The sequence below is a fragment of the Peromyscus eremicus genome, chromosome 15 (genome assembly GCF_949786415.1).
Source record: "Peromyscus eremicus chromosome 15, PerEre_H2_v1, whole genome shotgun sequence".
NCBI classification, from domain to species: Eukaryota; Metazoa; Chordata; class Mammalia; order Rodentia; family Cricetidae; genus Peromyscus; species Peromyscus eremicus.
Genome location: NC_081431.1, coordinates 27,770,829 through 27,780,949, shown reverse-complemented (window position 1 = coordinate 27,780,949; position 10,121 = coordinate 27,770,829). Strand labels below are relative to the sequence as shown.

Below are 10,121 nucleotides of genomic sequence, written 5' to 3'. Positions count from 1 at the left end.
ACCTAGTTTCTGGTCCATGGACAGCCTTCTCCTGTGTTCACATGTAAGCATGAACATGCTCCTTCAGGCTTCTTCATAAGGACACTCATTCAGATCACAAGTACTCCATTATCACGACTTAATCACCTCTCAAAGCCCCACCTCTGACATCATCACCTTTGAGGAGGAGAGCATACAATCAGTCCATACCACTATCCTGGTCTCTGCTTCGGTGAAGAGAAGTTTAAAGAATATCCCAGAAATGTAGAGGCTAAACCTTGCCCTTTCACCTCTTCCTCAATACCACTCCTTCTTGGAGAACCCTTGATCAGCCTCTCTCTCTCTCTCTCTCTCTCTCTCTCTCTCTCTCTCTCTCTCTCTCTGTGTGTGTGTGTGTGTGTGTCTGTCTGTCTGTCTGTCTGTCTCTCTGTATCTCTCCGTCTCTCTGTCTCTCTGTCTCTCTCTGTCTCTCTGTATATCTCTGTGTCTCTGTCTCTGTCTCTCTCTCTCTCCTCTCTCTCTCTCTCTCTCTCTCTCTCTCTCTCTCACACACACACACACACACACACACACACACACACACACACACACACTTTGTTTAGCTGAACCTCTGCCACCCAAGGAGCGAACCCAAACCGGGTTATTGGAGTGATTGAGTCTGGGCAGGCAGTTAAGTTTCTGCACCGTTGCCTGCTCTCTCCGAGAGCTGAATTTTTAAAAGGTCAGATATCCTCCAAGCAAGAGTGGGACGGGCAGAGTTGGGAGTGAGGCCCTGACGTGCACTTGGATCCTGAGAAGTCAGTGTAGATGGGAAGGAACTGAAGCCCCTAGCTCTACCAGGCCTCGCTCCTGCCTCTCCCCACCACCTGCACCGCGTTCCTGCACTGCTGGCTGCTAAGTGGCTGGTGTCATCACTGATAGCTGCTCTCTCATTCAGTCAGATCTGTCATGGTTATTTTCCACAAGAGGCATGACCTTTCTCTGGGGCCAGCAGTCTTAAGAAGACTGAGAGTCACTAACTAATATTCATTCTCTCTCTCTCTCTCTCTCTCTCTCTCTCTCTCTCTCTCTCTCTCTTTCTTCTTCTTCTTCCTCTTCTTCTTCTTCTTCCTCTTCCTCTTCCTCTTCTCTCCCTCTATCCTGCCTGTCAGACACAAGTCATGAACTCAAATGGATGAGGGGCTAGTTTTTAAACATTTGTACTCTTTTTTTGCGGGGGGGGGGGGGGGTTCAAAACAGGGTTTCTCTATATAGCCCTGACTGTCCTGGAACTCACTCTGTAGACCTGTAGAACAGGCTGGCCTCAAACTCAGAGCCCCGAGGCCCCTCCTCTCTCTGCCTCCAAGTCATGGGATTAAAGGGTTAAGCCTCCACTACCTCACTAAGCATTTGTATTTTTAAGATTGCCCCACCCTCCCAAGTCAGCAGAGCAACACTTGCTCAACTCAGTAGAAAGCAGTTCCACAGACAATTTAGAAAAGGGAGTCCTGAATCATTCCTATCATAAAGCATGATCTGAAGTATACCATCCATGAAAAGACACTTGCTAGGTAAGTATAAGGGCCCTAGGTTCAATTTTTGGCACCAACACACACACACACACACACACACACACACACACACACACATACACATACAGATTTTAAAGGTTATTTGTACTTTTTCTTAGTTTATTCATTTTAAGCAACAGTGATCCAGCCATTACGAATCCCACTGCAGAACTACATGTGTGTATACAAAGCTCTACTGTAGGAGTGAGGGTCAGAGAATGTAGCAACAATTGAGGCAAACTGAAAATATGAGTTGTATTTGTTCCCCCATTTTAAAAGAACTGGAAAGCTTTGTGTTGAACTCTGTGATGGCTTGGGAGAAGGAACATGGACGTTTCTGATTTTCAAGGCACTAAACTGTCATATATTGAAAGAAGACACTTGGAAACTCAAAGACAGAATATTCTACATGAGGGAGTGCCATAGCATGAGCTGTATCTACATATCTTGAGCTACAAATATGGTCACGTAAAGTATGTTACATATTAGTTACTGAAATCCTTTATCTTCTTATAGCAGAAAACACAATAATCAATCCCTTTCTGAAGCTGCTTTACCCACCCAGCACCATTTCCCCCAAAACCTTGTGTCCTTAAGCCTATCTCGAGAAAGAAAAGCGATAAGCAGAAAGCATAGGATCTGGCCAACTGTTCCTTCTAACCTGTACCTTCCCTGCCCCCTGCCTGAAGCAGGACAGCAGTTCATGGCAGTCAGGATGCCCAGGACACTGGTTGAGCACGCCACTAGGCCAGCACAAGGATATTAAGAGGGCCAGGACTTCATTTCATCAAGTCAAAAGCTTGAGCCCATCCCCTCCCCAACACAATGACCTCACCATATTTCCTAAGCTCTGAGCCCACATTCAGGCCCCTGGGAGACTCTAATGTCCAGCCCAACTTCAAACCTTTGAAAGATGAATTGAGCTGTCATTCCTTGACTCCCAGAGCGCCCCAGGTTCCCTTGGCAAATTAATCCCGTTCTTCCACACCCCACATGCTCTCCTTCTCCAAGGGGTCCTACATTTGCTTAATTAAAGACTCCTGGTGTGATCTGCAGAGTGAAAGGATCCCCTTTCTATAAGACTGCCATGTAAATAGACAGAATCTATCCCTCTGAGAACCTCCTTTCTAGTGGGAAAAAAAGAAAATCGATACAATAAGAAAATTATATACTAGAAAGTATGGGAGGGTAAGAAAGGGCAGATACAGGGAAGGGAGAGGATTGGGGGAGCTGCTTCCAGATGATATTCTGTCTGGATTCTATGAAAAGTAGCTGTCAAAGAAGCTTACTGCTTGACTGACTCTAGCCTCCTCAGGCCTCCCTCTTAACCTCCAAGGCATGGGCGTCCTATTCCATGGAAGCCTCAGCTCTACACATTACAGATTCCAAAGCAGAGCCAAGTTCATTGCCTCTTACTGTTGGAGCAACCACAGGGAGAGAGACAAAGTGGCTCCGTCAAAGTCGCGCATCCACCGAGCGTCAGAGCAAGGATCCAAGCATGGCTGCCATGACTCTACTGTATGACTTTTCCCAGTGCACTTGTGAAGACCACAAGACACAATTCCAGAAGATCCAGAATTGAGACCCAGGCTAGGGATGTAGCTCCGTGGGTGGAGTGCTAGCCCAGCATTTCAAAATTGAGACCCAATATGGTTTCTTACCAGGTGTGTAAAACATCAATGGGTGGGGCTGGAGAGATTGCTCAGTGGTCAGGAGCACTGTCTGCTCTTCAGAGGTCCTGGGTTCGTTCCCAGCAACCACATGTTGGTTCACAACCACCCGTAGTTCAATCTGGTGCCCTCTTCTGGCCTGTAGACATATATGTGAACAGAATACTGTATACATAATGAATAAATAAATATTTTTGAAAAAAAATAACATCAATGGGCTCCCTGCAAACATAAGGTAAGACAAGATATGAAATTCCAATATGAATTATATGACACAGAACAAATGTGAGGCTTTGGGGCAGCTCTGCAGGCTATCTCAAAACACCACTTACCTACTGTCTGTATGATTCATTAAGTAAATAAATATAATTAAAAGGAGCCGTTTTTATAAAACGCTACACAAAATTCCCAAAGCAATCCTTAGTCGAGCTGGAAAAATTAAAACAGTATATATTTTCTGTCTATAAGCTAATTATATGATTCACATGGATTCAAAGCAAGCCCACTCCCAAGGTATTTTCCAAAAGTATGTGCATAATTGCCCTAAATATATTGAGGACGCACCGGCGCATGGCCCTTGTTATGACTCCCTGAGCACTCTCCTCCACAGCACCCAAGAGCAAAGAAAAGAACATTCACGTGTGACAGCTCCCTGAGAAGTAAACGTAGCTGAGAGCATCCAATTAAATGCATTGTATTTTTGCAGCATCCTGCGTCTGCTTTGCTACTGCAGTCATCAGAGTCACATTATACAGCAAAGGCATCTGGTCCCAAGTCCATCTGTCTAAGCTGCCAAGTAAGACAGCCCTGCATCTGGGCAGCCTTAGAAGAAACAAATTCTAAGAAGAAAAACCAATTCTACTTTCTGACAGGGTCCTGAAATTTAGCTAGCTTCTCTGAGAGAGATATTGTAGCCTTCAAAAAATTATATTATACTCTCAAAAATAAAAAAAAAGAGAGAGAAAAAACAGACATACACAAAAAATATGAAAGTAAAACTCATCTTCATAGAGCTGCCAAATGTCATCTGCTCTTTTCTCCCAAGAGTCAGAGTATGGGACTCTACAAGGAGGAGAGTCAACCCCTTCATCATCCTGGCAGCTTGGGGATGTACAAAAGTGTCTTTGCTACCTCACTCGGGTTCCCTCTGATCAAGATTTCAAGAGAAATTAGAAAGCAAGCACACAGTAGACAGGGATGAGAATGCAAACAGTGGGTGAGTTTCATTCTCAGACAGGGAGGATCTCCAGGATAGAGAAAGAGTAGATAGAGGTCGATGAAAAACCTCCGGGAACAAGTAAACAGGGCAGGGGAGATACTAAAAGTCACCATGACCAGAGTCTCCAAATTGGAAATTCGTATCGTAGCCTAAGACAGAATGTCGTTGAAACATATTCTTTCCTCCCAATTCTGGAATTGATCTTTATCTCTAACCAACTGCCGAGTCTGTGCTGTAGCCATTACTCACTCCCGGGAGACTGTCTCTCCTCTACCACTACGGAAAGACAAAGAAAAATGGCTCCCAGTGAAACTAACGGTGCCTTTGTTAAGGTTTGGAGACAGTGAGGAAAATGGTACCTGGTGGAAAACCTGAGTTTTCCTCTTCTGAACACCCCCCCTCCTACCCAGAACAGGAAGCCCCTAAGACACAGACCAACACAGAAGGCCCGGGAGTTGGACCCTGAGAACTTCTGGGTTAACACTGGCCCTTTCTTCTAAATTCCAAGGTGTTAAATGGCTATCTAAGGGTGTCACCTCATTTTGGATGGGAAATTCCCAATGTCTTTGCCCCCACTAATACCCACCCCATAAACATCACTAAAGATAAAGATACACCACCAAGTAATAACCCAAGTCAGATTCAATAGGTTCCCGAACTCATCCACATGCCCACTTGTCATGTGGTCAAACACTGGGCCCTGGCCCCACCCAAGCTCCTTTCTGTCTTCAGACTCTCAGAAAACTGGGGCTCTTTCTGCTGTGGGCAGTGGGTGCTGCAGCTGGATCAGGCCTCCAGGGTATCTGCCCCTGCCGAGTGTGATATGCGGCCAGACCCCAGCCCTAAGAAAAATCCCCTCTCCTGAGTCAGTTCGAGGATGGTTGGTTTTAAGGAAACTCCAGGCTAGCTTGTGCCCTCTACAGAGAAATGCATCTTCAGGAAAGTGCCCAGCCTAACTCTAATCCCACCTGCTCTCTACGGTAGTTTTCCTCCCCAGTCTAGCTCTTCACAGTTCATTCCTGGGAATGCTCCTGCAATACCATCCTCATTTCCCACCAAAGGCAGGAGAGGCTGCTGGGAAGTCTCGGGATTGAGAGGATGAAAATCAGAATCATTCCCAGGGGACAGCGAGTCTGAGAGGAAGAGTCACTCAGGAACCAGACAGCCCGAATCCGAGGGTTCGAGAGGGAAGAAAAGGAATCAGCACTTACGGAGTGCATTGGCTGGTGCACCTTCTTGCTGCTCAGTCCAGGCAGGTGGAAAGCAGAAGCTGTGAACAAGGACATCTTGGGCCTCTGGTTAGCACCTTGTTGCTCCACCACACTAGGAAAATACCACTAAATATAGTCAGACAGCTCTCAGGGAGCAGTAAGGGTAGGGTACTCCATTTACAAACATCATCGGGTTCCCATTCCACGGGAGAACAGAAGAGTGCCCTGCTCAGTCCCACAGCACCTAAGTGAGCCTGTGACCAGCATCTGGTAGAGGGATAGGATACCCCTAGGAAAGGACCAGGGACCTTAGAGTCCAAGGGTTGTTGCCTCAAGGCCAGGCAGAGGATTTCGCAGTTAGTCTCCCTTGATGTACAACCACTGATGTACAGAATTCTGATGTACAGAATGAGCCTTCATTCCCATCCTCTAGTCCTAGAAACAAAAGATTCATTACTTTCTTTATCCAGCAAATATTGGGACAAGTCGACTGTGCAACAGGAAGTGTTCTGGGTACCAGGAGCTTGCATTCTAGGTGGGAGTCTTAAAGGTGAAGTGTTGAAGAAAATTGGTACAACATCTAATATGCTGGTGTTGAGGGCTCTAGAGGAAAAGAAAGGGAAGCCAGAGATGGAGAATGTATATTGATGTAGGCTTAAAACACTGTGGTCCAGGGAGATTCCTTAAAATGGTGGAATAGAGTTGGGCTTAAAAAAAAGGGAATGGGATGTGTGGATAGCTAAAGAAACACTTACTAGGAAGAGAAAGTGAACTATGCAAGGGTCCTGGGGTATTGTAGGATATTTGTACACTGTGTAAAGATATACTAATGGGATTGGTTTAACAAAGAGCTAAATGGCCAACATCTAGGCAGGAAGTGTAGACAGGACTTCCGGGCAGAGACAGAAAGTAAGAGATGAATCGAGGTGCACAGGAGATGCCATGGAGATTTGGAACGAATCAGACACACAGAATGGGAGAGAGGTAAAAGCCACGTGGTAGAATGTAGATTAATAAAAATATGGGTTAAATTTAAGTTATAAGAGCTAGTTGAAAATAAGCCTAAGCTATAGGCCAAGCTTTCATAATTAATAGATCTCCATGTCATTATTTGGGAGCTGGCTGGCGGGACTGAGAAGGACTCATTACACTGGGGTTCTTCTCACAGGCCTGAAACATGAGGTAGTTGTAGTGGGGCAGACGTCCCCAGAACATGGCCAACTAACCCAGCACAGCTCCTCACCATCATGAGGACTCAACAGGAGTCACTGACCTCTTTTGGGAAAGTGGTACTCAGTGGCCATAGAAAATACAAGTGAAAGTCTAGCCAATTCCATTTTTAGGATGTTGCTGGGGCCAAACAGACTCTAAGCAAACAGTTCTCAGCCTTGCTTACCTTTTGCCAAAGCGAGAACCCAGCTCTGACATTTGCTGCTACAGGAGTCTAGGGGCTTAATCTCCAGTGCCCAGCACTAAAGGCTGATGGGCAACAGGGAGGGAAAGTCACGCTTTGGTGAAAAGAGGCAGGAGTGCAAGGGTACCCACAGGCTCCCCCCAAGTGCCCAGGGAGGCCACTTCTGCCATGACATCCATTGTCCAGACCTTCCAAACGCACAGAGCAGCCTCTGGTTTACACAGAAGCATGCCAGCATCCACTTCAGCTGTCAGGGAGGCAAATAGATTTTTCTAGGGCATCAGTGTGGGGGAGCAAACTCTTTGCAGGACAAACGTGGAGAACACTTTTATTCTGTTGCACATTTCAAACCGTGTTTCCTCTGACTCTGGCTCTCAGGCAGAAGTTGAGTAAAAAGCCTTGCCAGTTGAAATGACTGAAACACAACAGTGAAACTGAGAGTCCCTACATCACAGCATGGATGGAAATGGAGCTGAAGTTTGGCCACAGTGGGTGGCCTTTAGTCTCCAGTACATTCCATATTTCTATTGGAAACTTCAGAGCACAGCCTTTACTGTCTGACTTTCTAGCAACATTCTCTTAGTCCTTGCTAGGACTGCCCATTCACCTGCACTTGCGATGTTCTAGAGTTTCTCTAGCTTGCTTCTCCAAATTTTTCCAAATCCCCCACACACACCCATTCTGAAGGCTTCTCCACGTCATCTCCGGTGCAGTCACATCAATGACCCACTTCCCAGTACAATGTTTCTGTTGCTATGTCTCAGTAAAATCTTTCTGTTGCTATGATAAAATACCTGAGACAATCACTGTACAATGAGCCAAGTTTTATTTTTGGCCCATAATTTCAGAGGTGTTTTTTTTTTTTTTTTTTTTTTTTTTTTTTTTTTTTTTTTTTTTTTTTTTTTTTTTTTTTAGAGCTGAGGATCGAACCCAGGGCCTTGTGCTTGCTAGGCAAGCGCTCTACCACTGAGCTAAATCCCTAACCCTAATTTCAGAGCTTTTAGTCCATGATCATTAGGATGTGTTGCTTTGGGCCCATGGTGGTATGAGTCATTTGTTGTGCTCTGTGGCACTGTGAACTGTCCACCTCATGGTGGCTAGGAGGGGAGGAAGGAGCTGGGGTCCCAATCTCTTCAACTACATACCCCTCAGTGACCTAAGAACCTCCCACTGGGCCCCACCTACTAAAGAAGGGCATCTTCTCCAGGTCTTCAAATGTACTCCCTGAAGATGTCCTTTCCTTATTGCCCTGCTTCATAGACAAACCCCAGCATGGCTCACTTCCCCATCTCTGAGCCTTTGGTTAAAGTTACCCTCTTGACGAGACTCACCCAGAGCACTCCCAATAAAACTACAGCTGTACTCTTCTCCCTAGGATCTTGCTTAACTTTCCTCCAAAGCATTCAGCACCTCTGGTAGCAGATGACTTCCTTGTAGGTACTGTTCTAGCACTGTGATACTCACTTAGTAAAATAGTCTTTCGTTCTGTGAGAATGTCAATGGCAACACGGGGTAAGAACAGACACAGCAAGGAAGTCATACCATTATTCTGTTAAAACAGACTTCCTCCCCAGTTATGACAGAGATTTGCTCAAATAAGGAGTAAGCCACAATAAGAAGCACTGTTATTGGAAATCAAGCTTCAAGGTAGAAACATCAAATGGACCAAGTGAGGACTGCATGTATCACCCCCTTGTGAACTACTTTGTCATCTCTTTCATAGTTTCTATTCTTCCCTTCAAGAATCCATTCCATTAAGTCCCTGGCCCTTCGTGGATTCACTCCATCCTTGGGCCACATGTCCCATCTGGATTCTCCCCTCTGGTCTCCTTGTGATCTCCCTCTATCTGTTCCCACTTTGAGTTGGCTGCCCTATTTTCTGGAAAAAGCTGTCCAATGGCTTTCTTCTTGTCAGGGTAGGTTAGCTGATAATAACTATCCTTGAGTCAACTGTATTTCCTCCAGAAGACCCAGGGACCTGTCCCACGAATAGTATCATAAGCAGTAAGCAACAGTGGTTGAAGGTATAACTCAGTCACCAGCTCTTTCAGTAAAACTGTTTTTCAGACCATCTCTTATAAGGATGAAGATGAGAAAGTCAAGGGATGGAAAGGGGGATGTTGTGAGGTCTGGGTACCATGCAAGAGGTTTGCAGGACTGAGGGCAATCTAGAGACACCGGGCACCCAGAAACTCCATGGCAAGGACAGGAAATTGGCAAAGCAGTTTCTACAGAAGAGAGGAATGAGAAATCTTCAGCTCCTTTATACTCTTGCCTTAAGTTAGGCTTGTCCTAGCACTTACCCTTGGCCTTTCTTTAGCCTTTCAATTGCAATAAATTTTAAAGAAACTCAGGAGGAAAACTCTAGGTGGGTTGATGTAATTGAGATGCTAAGGAGAAATGTGTAGAACAGTCCTGTCTCTCAGACCCACTGTTCCCTTCTCTTGGAGCGTTTGAAAGGCCCAGCCTAGGTGAAACTCTGGTGCATCTCTGTCCTTATAGTCAATCTTTTCTAGGATTCACACCCCTTCTCTTACCTCGAACTCCTGCCCTTCAAGGAAGCTTGGCCCAAGGTACCTACCAAATTGCAGGCAAAGGAATGGTTGATGGCAGTCCCCACAGTAGTGACAGAACAGTGTGCACTTTTTCCTGCAAGACCTGAACCAACTGAGTTTCACTTGATGGAGTGGAGATACCCATGTGTGTCCAGGGACAGTAGAGACTGTACATGCTGCCTGGCCCTCACTTCAGCAGGCTAGGCAAGCCTTCCCAAACAACGAGAGGCTGTGACAACTCACCCTACCATACACATGACACCAGAAGAACACTGGCTCTGTGTCCTTCCAGGACTCAGACCTGAATCCTTCTCCCATCCCAACAGGCCCAAGGAAGCGCTCCTGGTGGGTTTGGGATGTCCACAGTCCTCAAATTAGGATGAAAATCCTACTCCTTGGCCTCAATGCCTTTAACTGCTTCTACCACACCCTGGATGGAATAGCCCTGAACTCTTTTCATCCATGCCAGGTGTGATACAGACTTCAGACCCACAGAGAAAGCACTGAGATTCTGAGGGGCTAT

General features: G+C 45.9%; 1 non-coding gene across 1 annotated transcript; it reads right to left on the bottom strand.

The window, feature by feature from the left end:
- Window positions 1-7,953: 7,953 nt before the first annotated feature.
- On the bottom strand, window positions 7,954-8,026 carry Trnaa-agc (transfer RNA alanine (anticodon AGC)). Its single transcript has one exon. It is a non-coding gene; the product is annotated as a tRNA-Ala (tRNA).
- Between the last annotated feature and the right edge of the window lie 2,095 nt (window positions 8,027-10,121).